Source organism: Mustela nivalis, assembly GCF_964662115.1.
Source record: "Mustela nivalis genome assembly, chromosome: X".
NCBI classification, from domain to species: Eukaryota; Metazoa; Chordata; class Mammalia; order Carnivora; family Mustelidae; genus Mustela; species Mustela nivalis.
Window position 1 is genome coordinate 25,646,848 of NC_139040.1, and position 16,035 is coordinate 25,662,882.

General features: G+C 40.9%; 1 protein-coding gene across 7 annotated transcripts in view; it reads left to right on the forward strand.

The window, feature by feature from the left end:
- TENM1 (teneurin transmembrane protein 1) overlaps positions 1-16,035 on the forward strand; it is an 801,322-nt gene that overhangs the window by 734,530 nt on the left and 50,757 nt on the right. The window lies entirely within an intron of this gene.

A 16,035-nucleotide genomic window follows, 5' to 3' on the forward strand; every position in this document is an offset into this window, starting at 1 on the left:
CCCTCACTTAGCATGGTTTGGGTTCTTTTGCCATTCCCCTCACTATTCTCTGAACATGTTCCCATTTATTAATATCTCTTTGACAGTGAGGTTTCCAGAAGTGAATCAAATAATCCAGATGTGCTCTAACTCAGAGGTAGAATGGGGACTATCCCAATCCTCTTTCTATATTCTCTGTTTTGGTTCATTTTGCCTAGTGGTTTTCAAAAGGACTTCTGCCAGAGAATACTTACTTCAAATGAAATAAGTCCCCATTGATAAAACTAATGCAAACAGCAGATTCAAACAAGAAGTAATATCCCAGAACCTTCCCTATTCAGGCTCACTCCCACCCAGTGGTACTTCACTTGGCGACCCCCAAGAAGGCACTTTTGCAAAATGCTAGGGAAATAAAGAGCACAGATTAAGAAACCACAGCTAAAGTTAAATTAGACTTTTGGACACTTTTGATCTATGATGTGACTACAGAGGGTTAAAAATTTACATGTCTTTCAACGTCCTCTCCTCATCTTATACTTGTACAGTTGGTTATTTTTTTCATAGTACAGGATCTTACATTAGTCTATATTTAGTTCCATCTCACTAGATTCAGTCCATATCTTGGTATTCTTCTGCCATTATCCAGTATCTTCACTATCCTTCCCAGGCTTGTGTCACCTATTGATTTGATGAATGCCTTCTATGTCCTCATCCATGATAATAATGCTGGACAGATAGGCCAAGATGAAATTGTGGCACCACTAGACTAGTTATCTGTTAAATTGTGAACCCATCTGTTTGAACTATCGCCTATGGGTTGTGATTCATAGTGGAGCAGGAAATCAATATAATGGCTTATGATGAGCTTTAAGAAGAAAGGAAATAGAACACAAAACCTTAGAGTGCGTCGTGTGTAATAAGGGTGAGTAAGTATTGTTTTGTGAAACTTTTATTTCAATTGTAGATCCTGGATAATTGTGTAAAATGTAGTTCTTACTAAGGGTCAGAGTCAAAACAAGCTTGAAAGTCTCTACCATCACCTTTATTTTCTTCAGTTTATCTACAAAGAAACCTTACCGGGCTGGTAACTCTGTTTTGAAGGGAATAAAAATCCCTTGACGTAATTTGTTTCCAGTCAACGTATCCATAAACCCCACTTCCTCATCTAAAAACTAAGAAACAATGGCTTAATAACCACATTTGAGGATCTTTTCCAAATTGACATCTGGTTTCTTCCATGCAACTTCTGAGGCATATCTTCTGATTCTCCTTGAAGTTGAAACTACGTTTATTCACCTCTAATCTTCCAGCACATCTTCTACTGCCCACTGTTTTTCAACAGCCACAAAAAAATTTGTTCTAAAAACCCATTTGCAAGTTCTCTCTAAGAGGTCATTCTTCCTGGTCAGGAAACTTGAACTCAGTTTAAAGAAGTTAGGTGCTGTGCTGCAGTCCCTTCAACTCATCGTGGACTCCAGTAACTTTGAGCCAATATTCTTCGCAGTCATTCCCCTTAACAGAGAAAACAAAACTTTCCCCTCTCTTATCCCTCAGCAGCATTACACCACCTGCCCCAAGGAGCGCACCTCTGCCTTCCCTGCTTGTTTTCCACTTTCTACATAACTGAAAAAGCCATTTTTTGGTGTCCTTAGAATTTTTTGCAAGCTTCAGAGAGACTAATCTCAACTGGGTGTAAGGGGAACTAGAAAGCCTCTTTCTCAAAATCTACATGTCAGTTCAACTTTATACAAGTGGTTTTTAGCATTTTCTGTTGTTTTGGAAAATACATATATAATGACACCCAGGCATGAAAAGTTACAGCAATCAGGGATAATAGGAGGGGGACCAAAAATAGTAGTTTGGAACAGAAAAGGCACCTTCTTTTCCCTTCCTCAACACTTGTCTGATGTTTCTCATTGTCTCTGCCTCTCTTCCTTGCCAACCCTTTCATGTCTACAGAATGTCCTCCATCACCCCGAATGATACAGATGATATTGAAACTCAGGTTCTTCAGGGGTTACCTGCCTTTTCTTTGTGCACTTCCATCACTCTCCCATGTGCACACTGAAAGGGAACAGAATTAGATCTTTCAAATGAAGGCCATTATAAGTAAAATTCCCTGCAGGGACAGACTTCTAAATTTTGTGAAGCTCTGTAGGGAATCAAGAAAATCTGAATTATAATAAGTTTGCTTGAATAAAGGGCTCTCCCAGGGGGGAAAAAGTTTATTTTCAAAGTTTTTGCCACCAGAGATGAAAATCTCACCACCTCCATCCCCACCACACCCTCCCAATGCTTCAGGGACTATGGGGCTGGTCTCACTGTCAAAGAAAAGAAGAGGCCTGTGGCCACACTCCAGATAATCCAGACAAAGGGGTAGGTGATAGAATTCGGGAAGGAGGGAGTTGCTGGCAAACAGCAAGACAGAGGAAATGAAAGCAACTCATCTGAGATCTCTGTAAACACCTCTGTTAGGGGCCAGCAAAACTGGCCAACAGGCCCAGCTAAGGGGGTGTACAAGAAAGGGGACAAAAGGGATAAGAGATTAGGAGTGGAGAATGGCTCAAACAACAGATTAACGAGGCCCAGGAAGTAGTAAAATGAAATAAAAATATATTTGTGGTAACCCTTGTGCCATCCATGTACTTGATCCTATTTGGTCACCTTCCAGTGGTGACTGCCAACTTACGGATTGGATGGCATCAAAACTCGTACCAGGATGGACAAAATCCAGTGTGCCCCTTCCATAGACTATTACACAGCCTCAAACAACGCTTATCACCTACTACAACATAGATGAAGCTCGAGGATATTCTGCAAAGTGAAATAAGCCAGTGCCCAAAAGGAACTATTTCACGATTCTACTCACAGGAAGGAACCGAAGTCATCATAATCACAGAAACGGAAAGTAGAAAGGTGATTGCCAAAGGAAGTGGGGAGAGGGAATTAGGGTTTCACAGGCAGAGTTTCAGTGTTGCAAGATGAAAAAATTCTAAAGATCTGTTGCAAACAAAATGAATACATGTAACACTACCAAACTGTACATTTAAAAATGGTCGAGATGATAAATTAAACCTTATATGGGTTTTCCACAACAATAATAAAAAATTCATATACACCAAACCTCCAGTGGATTTTCCCATTTTCTTTCACTGTCTCATGCCTGGACAACATGAATTGTGCAGCAATCTACCTAGTCAGCAATTGGTTCTTGCAGCAATCCAAACGTAAGCATCCTAAATCAGCAATGTTCTGCTCTATTCATTTGAGCCACATGCTCTCAGTCAATCCCCATCAGTCACAACCAGTCCCTCCTGCTGATCTGAAGGCTCCTACTATAAATGTAGAAATGAGAGTGGGGGAAGTGCTAGTCTATGCAAGGTAAACAGGGACCTCAGTCTCCATCAACCGTGGCAGGAAGGCACTGCTAACATGGCCACACACTCTTCTCAAAGACCTCAATCTATCGGTAACTCTAAATGTGAAATTGTTTAAAATAGAAAATGAAGACTACTAAAAATGAGCAAACTTCCTAACTTCCTAATACAGACAATTTAAAAGGTTGGAACATTTTCTTTTCTTCCATATCACTCGGGCATATTTTACTTAAGTTCTCTAATCACATATTTCCCTTTGACCAAGGTAGCATGTCTAGTAGAAAGAACATACACAATCTCGGGTATGAGTCCAGATTCTGTGGTTTATTAGCATGTGACCTCAGGCAGGTTCCTTATGGTCTCCAAGTCTGAGCTTCCTCAACAATATGAAGTGGGATAAAAATGCACATTGTCTCCTAAGGCTGTCATGGTAGGTAAACAAGAAAACAAAAATGAAAGAACTTTGGTGTTGGAAAGGTTCTTGCAACTGTAAACTGTGAGTTTTAACAGAACTGAAGAAAAGAGAGGGCATATGGCATTACCTGTAATCTTGGCATTTCCGTGTTCATCTGCCATGCTGGTTACATGGGCAGCATGTGGAAAAGAATGTGGTACAAACCTTGATATAAGTAGCGATCAAATTCTGCTGTCACAGAACTTGAGATGGCAGGTAACATTGTTCACATATGATAGTGGCACCAAGAATCATTAAAGAAAAGTTTTCTTTAAAAGTCCCTAGTGGTGGGGCGCCTGGGTGGCTCAGTGGGTTAAGCCTGTGCCTTCAGCTCAGGTCATGATCCCAGGGTCCTGGGATCGAGCCCCACATCCGGCTCTCTGCTCCGCGGGGAGGCTGCTTCCTCCTCTCTCTCTGCCTGCTTGTGATCCCTCTCTCTCTCTCTCTGTCAAATAAATAAATAAAATTTAAAAAAAAAAATTTTTTTAAAAGAGTCCCTAGTGGCTCTCCACTTTACTCACCTATAAATGAGTGATCCATAAGGGTTTATGCCTGAAATTACATGATAATGCTAAATAAACACTACCTTTTGTTTCCATTTCTTTATTCCAGAAAAAGACCATCTATTTTTGAATCACTTATTCTGCCCTCCTCTGAAACATGGCAATAGAGAAAAAAATAAATCATTTTTGTCTACTTGTTGACCCAAAAGAGGTTTCTCGATAATTTCAGATTCAGCACTACACTTGGAAAACAAACACTAGAATTTTTAGAGCTGGTTAATTATTCCTCCTTATGAAGGCTAATTCAATAAATGACCCAATTGTTGATTAAGTGTCCTCGCTTTCTTTCATGCGAAAGCACTTGAAAAGTATGAGCCACTTTACAAATATAAGGGATGATGTAAGATGTTAATTGGCATCTTCAGGAAATATTTTCTGTTGATTCATCATGCACTTGCTAAAATGGGAGGACACAAGAACAAAATAAGTCTGCAAGGTGGTTATTCTGATTTGGTAATATCTGTGGTTGTCACTCTCTACTTTAAATGCATTCCTGGATAATGTTATTTATTGCTCATTCCATTCAGACCTACTCTCCTCGCTCTGTCAAATGCAGAAGAACACTTTATGGAATTGCAAAGGAGAGCCGAACTTTTCTCTAAGCCTTTCATAAAGAGTGCAAGAGACCAAATCAGGTCTCTTGGGTAGACTATCCTTCGTAGTTCTACCAATAGAAAAAGTAAAGCATAGTGATTGGGAACACAGGCTAACTGGGTTTAAATCCCAGATTCACCACTTGCTAGATGTGTGCCCCTGGGAAAAATTCTTCATCTGTAAATGGCAATGATGATGTTATATTCCTTGATAGGGAAGGTGTGGGGATTAAATGAGATAGTTTATGTGTAAATCACTTAGCAACGTGCCTGGCTCAAAAATGTTAACGAGTAGCAGTTAGTAGCAGTAGTGTTTTGTATTTCCATCCACAGAATGGAGAATTGAACCGATCATTTACAAAGCCAAAGTCAAAAGGTCCAAGAAGTTTGGAATGGCTATAGAAATTGTGTGATATTCCTTTCTGCCCTTTGTACACAGGTGCACCTTTTGCAAAGAGGCATGTGTGTACCTATAGATGAGTTTGATGGGCTATCACCACTAATGTCCTCCAGATACTGGTCGTAGCCTGCTGTAACCTTCACAGAGTGCTTCATCTGCTTAATGCTGATGTGGCACAAATCTAGGTCACTTACAGGATGTTCACTGTAGTCATTGAATGGTGCCCCCAAATCCTTCATTTTCTTTCTACTTTCAAGAAGTGTCATGCTGACTATGGAACCGAGGCTAGAATGTAGTGTGAGTTTCATATGTCTGTGATTTTGATATGTATGGATTTTAGATCATCTTCCATCTCTTTTAAATCAAAAGGTAGGTGGCCTGCAGCCATCCTAGGTAGGTCAATTTCACACACACAAAAATAAATATGACAGATAAGTAAGGAGACAGAGTTTATCTAGGTCAATATGGAGAATATGACTCTCCCAAGACAAAAACAAGAGGCTCCCAGCTACGTAGGAAATCAAAAGGAAAGACGTTATAAGGCTGACATATTCCTAGGAAAAAAGCAGTACTCTAGGATTTTTGAAGCAAGCTTAGTGTATGAGTGGCTTTGTCTATTCAGGGACCCTTCTGTTTTATGAAGATTTTCAGGTTCCAAGCATGTCCGTTTTTAAATATTCTAATACATTAAACCCCAAATTTAACAAAGTAATCAACTGGGGAAAAACGCATTGCAATAAGATGATCCACAGAGTTCCTTTAAATATCATTTCCTTTATCCAAATTCATTTTTTAACTGCATTTTTCAAGTCTGTACCTCTAAGGAAAAATCACAATCAGGGAATAATAACCTATTATCAGAGATATTTGCATTGCTCCCTCCAAAGTGACAGCTCGGGTTGTTTATATAAGAAGTGGAGAACAGCAGGCCAACATCTTCAACTCCAGCATATCCAAATTCTGCTGAAATGTCTGCACACAAGCAAATAGCAGAGTTGTCAGGGGCCTTAAAATAAAAGTCAAGTACCGTGCTCAATGCTATATCGAAAACGTAATTTATCACATAAATAAAACTCCCTCAGCAGTGTCCTCTTTCCACACAAAGGACAATGGCACGTTAGTTCTTATTAAAACTATTAAGCACCAGAGGAAAAGCATCTTCAAAGTTCAGGGAGAGTCACAAGATGCAAAGCTTGCAAACTTCTTTTGAACCACTCAGTCTTCCACACATTTCTTCAGCAGGTGCCATGACCTGAAATAAACCTGAAACTCTCCAAGATACAGAGTTATCTGGTTGGTAAATTCAGTGGTTAACATCTAGGTCTATACAGCCAATATCCTGGGCTAAGTCTTTATGTAAGCCAATTGGCCTAACTATATTTCAGACCATACCTTTGAACGTAGCCCCATTCCCTATTAACTATGGAAAGGGAAAGTGTATGAATCGGTGCCAACCCACCTTTGTTAAATGAAACACAATTCAGAGAAATTTCTGTTGGCTGTCATCAGGAGTGTCATCTTCCCATGCAAAAGTTAGTTTATTCAGAAAAGTGAGCACAGGGACATATAAAACATTTATCAAGGGGCCCCACCTGTTGAGAGGTGTTTACCTTGAGATACATAAGAAGAAGATTCTGAAGGAGCAATCCCGATGTCTGACAAGACTAGCAAGAGGGAATATAAAAAAGATATTTAGTAATAAATGTACTATGACTTATAAGCAAGTGTTATTGTTTATAAGTAAACTCTAAGTACATGGTAAATGTTGTCAGGGGGCAACCTTCTAAACCATTTAGTATAGAATTCTGCCTCCAAAAGAGGCATGTGGGAGAATGGCATGATCCGTCATGAAATCTTCCTCAAAAATCACAAGAGTGAAAAGTTTCTAGAGAATAATGACAGCAATATGACAGTCCCAGAGAGTCAGAGAAGCTCTGGTCAAAGCCAATCGCAACCAACTACCTAGAGTCCAAGCACAGTGGATTTACTTTTTTTTTTTTTTTAAGATTTTATTTATTTATTTGTCAGGGATAGAGGGAGAGAGAGAGAGAGAGCACAGGCAGACAGAGAGGCAGGCAGAGGCAGAGGGAGAAGCAGGCTCCCCGCCGAGCAAGGAGCCCGATGTGGGACTCGATCCCAGGACGCTGAGATCATGACCTGAGCCGAAGGCAGCCGCTTAACCAACTGAGCCACCCAGGCGTCCCGGGTGGATTTACTTTTTATGCATATTTTCTGGACATGGCGGCTTCACAGGCCAATAATATAATGCAGAAGATGCTAGTAGCTAATAACTTCTCTGGTTCTTCCCCAGTTCTTGTTCACCTTTACTAGTTTTCTCTCACCACCGGCTTACAATGGGTATTGCTCTTCCTCTCTCCTTGTAAGAGGCTTCAGGCTGTGACTACCAGTCAAAATCCAGACAGAAAAACATATCACTTTTTTTTTTTTTAACAGAGAGAATTTAATAATCGGGAAAGGGCTGCACAGGTTTTAGAGGGTTGAAAAAAAAGTTTGAGGGTCGTCTGGGTGGCTCAGTCGGTGAAGCATCTGCCTTCAGCTCAGGTCGTGATCCCAGGGTCCCGGGATGGAGTCTCCGGAGTCAGGCTCCCTGCTCCACGGAGAGCCCACTTCTCCCTCTCGCTCTGCTCCTCCCCTCTGCCCGTGCTCACTCTCGCTTGCACTCTCTCTCTCTCTCTCTCAAATAAATAAATAATCTTTTAAAAAGAAAAAAGGTTGAAATAATATCTGCAGGAATCAGCCACCACCTCTAAGGCTAAGGAAACAAAAGAAAGGTTGGAGTTGTCAGAACCCAGAAAGATGGAGGATTTGCTCTGTGGAGGTGGGACGCACTCCTCTGAGAAGGGAATGCCAGCCAGCTGCTTCTGGTGCCTCTGAGGTGGCATGATGAGACTGATTCTCGGCGTTTAAAGAAGGGTCAGCTACTGCCGTGGGGGTGAAGAACTACTGTTGCAGCCATGCTGACTGGGAGAGAAAGGAAGCACGAAGGAGCAAGTCCCTTCTCCTTCCTCTAGCTTTCCAGAGTCGCTCTATTTCCCCGACTGTCAGGACGTAGCAGAAATCCAGCTGGCAATAGAGAAATGCAGTTAGCAGAGTCCCAGCCCCAGCATCACAAAACAACGACCGAAGGGGTGAGTTGGGAGCTTTGAGACAGTAGCTTAATAACGAGCACACTGTGCAATGAGGTGTTAGATTTCCATGTCATTGTTGTTGCCAGAGTTACTCAGATATGCTTACAGTTTGGACGAAACATTAATTGGAATGGACTGGTTGCCACAGAGGATTTCATCATTCCTGAATCCGTAAGAGGGTGTTATTGGGAAACCTCAACCAGAGTCGCTCGACATGTTTGCGAGAATGATTCTGACTCCCCTTTTGTTGAAGCTTGGATACTCAATATTCATCACCACTTTTTGCTTTTGTTCAGGCTCAAGTCTGTAGCCTGCCTGCTTCCTTAAATGATTCTGTACACATGGTAAGTGGTCAGGTGGCCAGTCTCCAGAGTTCTGGAAGCATGAAGCCTGAGCTGGGCCATCTGTTGAGTGCGTGCTGTTTTGTATCACACACGGGGAAGTGGTGGGCAAAACCCAGAAGCACACTGGAGGCCTAATGAAAATAGGACCAGTTAAATCTTTCCTCTAAATGTTCATTAGGCCATCTGCTCTTATTAGTATCCTTATCATTTGGAAACATTACAGAGTTAAGATAAGAGAGACAATCTGTGGAATGCTGGTCTAACTTGAAATGAACTTTTGAGTAGAGCCATCATGAGTTCTGATATTTCTCTTCCCATTTAGAACCCTGCCCACTTATATCTTAACATCTCCATGGTACAATTTTTTAATATGTCCTTCCTGAATATTATACCAGAAAGAAGGCTTAGCAATAGCTACAGAAATGAAAACATAATCTTGGAGTGGCTGATCAATGAAATCAGACCATTTCATAAAAGCTGTGCAGTCATACTTCTGGCCTGTAAATTGCTTTAGATGCCAAAGGGAATTGGAAGCTTGGTCTGTTCTGTCAAGCCAATACTATAATATTAACAACCTGCAACAGACAAGTTCCTGCAACTTCTCAGCAGGAAGAAACTGCAGAATGACTCCAGGAGCTTCTTCTAAGTCCTTGGCTCCTTTGCAGGCCAAGCCTTGGCTCTCAGGAGGATAAGAGCCCCATTTCTCACTATGTGAAGACCCACATGGTCCTCTCTTGCCTGAATTCACTCAGAATGTATGACCTCATCACCTCCCTCACATTTTATCCCATGATACCTCGGACTGTTCCCTAGTTGTCTTGCCTTCTCCATGCGTGTCTCCCACAGTGCCGAATATACAGTAGGTATTTCATAAATACGTGTAAAATGAAAAGGAAACAGAGACTCAAGGGGAAAATAGCAAAGCTTTCATGGGTCTCTCCCTACCCGTGGAAGTGCTGAAAGGGTTAAGTTCTTTGACTCTAATGGTAAAACCCAAGATGCAGAGAGATACAAATAGTAAGTCGGCAAGTAGCATCATGTACAATATGTTCTTCTTACAATAACAATCAAATTTACAAACAAATTAGCTGTGCAGTCTGAAGGACATTCTGTAGTTTTCACACTGGGCCTTCATCTCCTGCTGATAGATGACTTTGACTGTAAATTGAAAACTGGAAGTGGTTAAACATTCTGTGTATTCACAAGTGCCATTTCCAAAATTGAGGCTTCAGAGAGGAGATGCAGAAAAGGGTCGACAGAAACTCAGAGCAATTATGCCTGTTATTAAGATGAGGTAGTGGCAATTACACAGCAGACTCAGAGAGAGTGTGTACGTGCTGATTGCTCGGAGGGAGCCTGTAAGAACAAACTTTTATAGCACCCATCAGGCCTTGGGTCTCTAGAGGAAGTACAGATTTTCCGCCACTCTGTCAGTGTGCTTTTGGACAGAGCTTATGGCCCCAGGAACCATCTTGGAAGGGATACATGCTTGTTTTCTTAATGAGCTTGAATGAAACTCTTATATAATAGAATGGCTTCATTCACTGTTTCTTTCCTCTAGGATAACCATTCTCAAGCTTCTGGGCATCAGGACCCCTTTGCACTCCTAAAAACTGTTGGGGATCTCAAAGAACTCTTCTGTATGTGGGTTTTATCTATCAATATTTGCCGTATTAGAAATTAAAATGGTGGGAGCTCCTGGCTGGCTCACTCAGTCTGTAGAGCATGTGACTATAGATCTCAGAGTTTTGAGTCTGAGCCCCATATTGGGTGTAGAGATTATTAAAAATAAAATCTTTTTTAAAAAAGAAATTAAAACTGTGAATTTTTTCAACACAAATATATTCTAGCCACAGATACCCTTTGTAAAACTCCACTCACTGTACACTCATGAGAATGTATAAAAGGAAAATAGTATTATTTAAAAAATAGTTTGACTTCACAGACCTTGAAAGAATTCCAGGGACTCCTAAAGTGCACAGACCAAAATGCAAATGCCATATGACCTCAATTCTAAGACACCATGGATCATAAGACATAGCATCAATTTGACAGCTTGGGGGTAGGGGAGAAATGCTCCATTAAATGTATGTAGTGATTAATAAGACACATTCTCACTTCAGAAAACTTAAAATATGGAAGAAGTAGGAAATGCACTTCTTAAGATTGAGGAAATATGCCAATTTCTACTAACCTCTGTGGGTCTCCGGAAACCCAGATTTACTGACTCAAACATGTTGATGAAAAATAGTATTTCTTACAACCTATTTGCATTTCATAATTTTTAAATGCTTTCACGAATTGAAAATATTACAGTCAGTGAGGCACTAATGTTTTCATTCAACGAACATTTGCCAACTGTAATGTCAGATACTGGGAATGCAAAAATGAATGAGACCACATCCCTGCCCTTGAGGACTCACAGACCTAGCACAAGGCATAGGAAGGCAAACATATATTTACAGTATGATAAAGAAGCATTGGATCTGAATGAGTCATGAGGCTGGAAGCAGCTTGAAGTACCCAAAGATGGAGCACTGGGTATTCAAGAATGCTTGAGGTTAATCGCTAAGTTTAAGCAATTAGTCATCCCCCAAACAAAGGGCTGCCCTGGTGGACTTTGCCATATGTGTCAGTCACTTTCAGACATTAATGTATTTCAATTTAATTTAATTTTGCAAACACCGGTGATCTACCCAGAGACATAGAACTAGAAATCTGTTAGAACCATTTGACCATAATGGTATAGTCAGTAACACTGGTCAAAAACAAAACCTAACAGAACATTTTTTTCATTGTGATTAGATTAAACTGAGAATAACAAAAACCCAACCCCCCAACATAACAGTGACACAAGCACAACAGCAGCCAGACTAAGGTATACAGTGCAGGACTAGGATGGCAGCTCCATGAGATCATTTGGGGCCCATGCTTCTGTATATCTGCTCTGCCATCCTAACGCATAGCTTCCATTTTCATTGGCTCCTCATGGTCTAAGACATCTGCCAAAAATCTCAGCCAATATATTCATATTACAGAATGGAAGGGAGGGCAGAAAGAGACCCCTTCCAATTGGGTCAGCTCTCTTTACATAGCCACTGAAAGCATCAATTTAATGGTGGATATTTTTAAAAAGACAGGGGGCACCTGGGTGGCTCAGTCAGTTAAGCATCTAACTCTGGGTTTTGGCCTGGACAGAGTCATGAGATCTAGCCCCATGTCTGGCTCCACACTGGGCATGGAGCCTACTTATGATTCTCTCTCCCCCTCTCTATGTCCCTCCCCTGCCTCTCTCTCTTTCTAAAAAATAATAATACAAATGAAATAAAAGTGTGGATACTTCCATACTTCCTCTTATATCTTATCGACTTGAACTTTATCACATGGCTACAGAGAATTGCAAATAAGACTGGAATATCTTCTACTGTAGACAGCAGTGTGCCCAGATTTTTTTTTTTTAATGGGAATTTACTACTACGGAAGAAAGAGTAAATGGATGTTAGGGTAGGCCTAGAACTAGTACTCTCTGCCACAGGCATCATAGTAACCATAAATTTAGCATTTTGTTTTGACCCTGATACTGTCTGAGCTTCTTCAAATTTATAAAAGCCATCTAGAGAAAGTTTGGTTTTCTGCAGCTAGAAAGCAAAATGACACCTTTCAGAATGATGGCCCCTATTGATCTTGCTTTTAAAAAGTAGAAATTATTAACAGATGAAATACACCAGGACTGCCTTGAAGCTTTTTGTTGTTTGTTTTGCTTTGCTTTGTTCCCCCACTACCAAAACATTTTAAGAACACTGGAGTAGATGTAATTTTAATCTGTAGGTTCAGCAGCAGAATGGTTTTTAAAGATCAGTCCAATTGTACCTCTTGATTAGATTAATCCTGACTATTCATCTGTAGTGAATAATGTGACTTAAATGTCCGTTATTCTGATTGAGCAACCATGAAGACAGACCACACTGATGCATTTGACCAAAGGTTGAGAGGTTCCTCGAACTCTCCAGCTGCTATTCAGAGAAACACAAGAGTGTGGGTCTAAGAAAATGGGAAATAATTTGCCAGTTGACAAGTCCATGTAATCCTGGTATATTTCATCTTCTAATAATTTCCACTTTTTAAAAGCAAGATCAATAAGAGCCGTCACTCTCAAAGTCGTCATCATGCTTTCCAACTGCAGGAAACCAAACTTGGTCCAGGCAGCTTTTTCCCTCTTTTATAAATTTGAAGAAGCTCAGACAGTATCAGTGTCAAGAAATGAGAAGGCCATTTGAAACCTGACAAAAAGTGATGCTAACAATCTGGAGTTGTCAGCTTTTAGAAGCATGGGGAAATCTAACATGGAGTTGGCAGAACACCTGGCAGAGAGCACTCAGTTCCGTCACTGTATCTTCCCCAGGGCTGGCATACTACAGAAGAGATAATCATACATTTCCTGGAAATTCCTACTGAAGAGGCCTCAGAGATCAAAATCAAACAGAGTCGTTTTTCAAATGAGCCATAAGACTGAAAATGTAAAGGATGGAGATTAGAGGTGTCATGTTTAGGATGGGGAGAAGGGGCTTTTGGGAAACAACTGGTTTCTGCAGCACAAACTTTGGGGAAAGAAGTTATGAGCACTTGATGGCAATTGTATAGTAACAGTCAGGATATGTTTCTGAGGCTCTTCCACAAAAGTCCATTTCTTGAAATAGATGGAATGCAACAGAAATAGTCGAGTACCCTGTGTTGCTAGCAACCCCTTGTAGGTACCAGAAAATAAAGGAAAGGAAGTCAGCAAAAGACTATAAACTCTGTGAAGGCAGGACCCAGTCTGTCTCGGTTAGACTAGCTCCCTAGTGCCTAGCATAATGCCTGAAATAGATATTTATTAGTAAAAGAAAGGAAAATAATTAAAGTAGCATGCTCTGCACTTGGAATTATACCACGAAGCCTGTTACACAAAGCTGGGGACTCCAAGGAATAAGCTAAAATATTAGCTGTGAAATTGGCTGACATGTATGTGAAGTAATATACCCCTATATAAGCCAAATTTTTTGGAAGACACATAGCTTAGAAGGATTCTTAAGAAATGAAATCAATGAGCAGGGGGGAAATGGCTGGTGACATAGAAGCAAGGGAAACTTTGAAAGACCATGACTCCTGTATGAGTAAACTCCAAAGTTCATGAGATCACCAAGAGGGAGGATATTGCAATAGACAGGAACTCACCAGAAGAAATTCAGACATGTTCCGTGATAAAAAAAATAAATAAATAAATAGCAGGCTTTTATAGAGCTCTTCCTGTGTACCAGGTGCTATGCTAAGTGCTTTATATAGATTTTTTTCAATTCCTGTAATAAATGCTTGAGAGAAAAATATTATTACTGTACCCAGTTTCCAGATGAGGAAGCTGAGGCTCAGACAGGTTAACTGATTTGCTCCAACGTTTAGCTATGTCTGGAGACATTTTTGTTGTCACAGTTTAGGGGGAGGTGCCACTGACATCTTAATGCACAGGAGACCCTCCACAAAAAAAGAATGATCTGATCTCAAATGACAATCGTGCCTCAGGGGAGAAATTTAAACCCTGCCCCTGGCAAACATTTAAACATCCTTTATCACCACTATATACCTTACTTCGACTTTATGCCCTAGTAACCCCGACCCACATTATTTAAAGTCCTGTTTTCATTCCGTCTTTTCCCTCTGCTGAAATTACTTCCTCCCTTGGCTTCCTTCATCTCAGTACCTTAGCTTCATCCTTCAAGATGAAGCTGACGTTTCTCTTCTAGGAGTTATTGTCCCAAACTCCCTCTCCTCTGTTCCCATGTCACTCTGGGCATACGTCTGGCATGGCACCTAACCACATTATATTTAAATGAGTTGTTTCGGGATCTGCCTCTCTCCACCCCCTGCCTTGACTGTGCACTAATCAAGGGCAGGCAGGGACCTGTTTTCTTTCCCTTGATAATAGTGCCTGGCACAGAGTAGGCACCCACAATGCATTGAACCGAAAGATGGCAAGTAACAGAGACAAAGACAAATCACTCAACTTCTAATCAGCTTTGATGTTCTCCGCCAAAGAGAACAACCCTTAGATGAATTCAAACGAGGAAAGGGGAAGCCAGAATTGGTGAGGAGAATGTGAAGAAGTGTGTCCACTCTACTAGCTGAAGAATCGGATGGCATAGAGGCTAAGAGCACATATCCAGAAATGGTTCTATCAGTTGTTTCTTTCTCAAGCGATTGCTCTAAGCATATAAAGTAATAATCCATGCAAAGAGCCTGACACACAGGAAGCACTCAATAAACAGTAGTTACTTTTATTAAAGGCTCAGATGAGTGGCCCTGGAATCGTATAGGTGTTATTGATTAGGATCCATTCAAAGGAAGCGGAGGCACCTATTTATACTTTAAAAGTAAGTCAATTTAAAGAAAATATTACATCAATAACAATGCTGGTGTTATGGGCAGGGCAAAATTCATAAAGACACGTCGACAACTGAAGTCTGGTAAACAGAACTGAAAGGGCACTGTGCTGAACGGTACATGGACTAGATCCGTTCTAGCGCGAAAGGTCTTTGACTTTGAAACCATTATTAATGTTAATCCTGTTTACCATCCCCTACTCTGTCCAGGCACTGCGCTGAGCACCTAGGATCACTATGTCATTTAATCCACGCAGTAACAGCACCAGAGAGACTGTTGCTAGCCGATTTTCCTCGTGGTAGATGAGGAAACCAGACACTCATAGCGGTTACCTCAGTTGCCTACAGTGGCACACAGTACAGGAAGGAACTAGCATTCGAACTGCTAGAAAGAGCCCAAGTATAGAAATTATGGTCTGTGTCGACAGTGGGGGATTAAGTTTATGACTGAGTTAAGTTTATGACTGAGGAATTTTCTAGTTCAGTCTAACTAAGGGCTCATACGTAACTACTGCATTTACACATGGATTTTCCCCTATAGGACTCTGCTGCTTTATGTACTGTTAGCTTTGGTCACAATTAGCTGGATCTTTAAACCACCCACAGGAATGGCTGACCTGAGAGTTAAGTCCCTTTAAGGCACATTTTCAATTAGCAGAGGAAGACACAGTGCTGTCAAGGCTTGACATCCAGACCAAGAGCTCCTTTCCACTCAGGGTTATTTCTCAGGGCGCATGGCTGGGAGATGGTCACATTCCCCCAG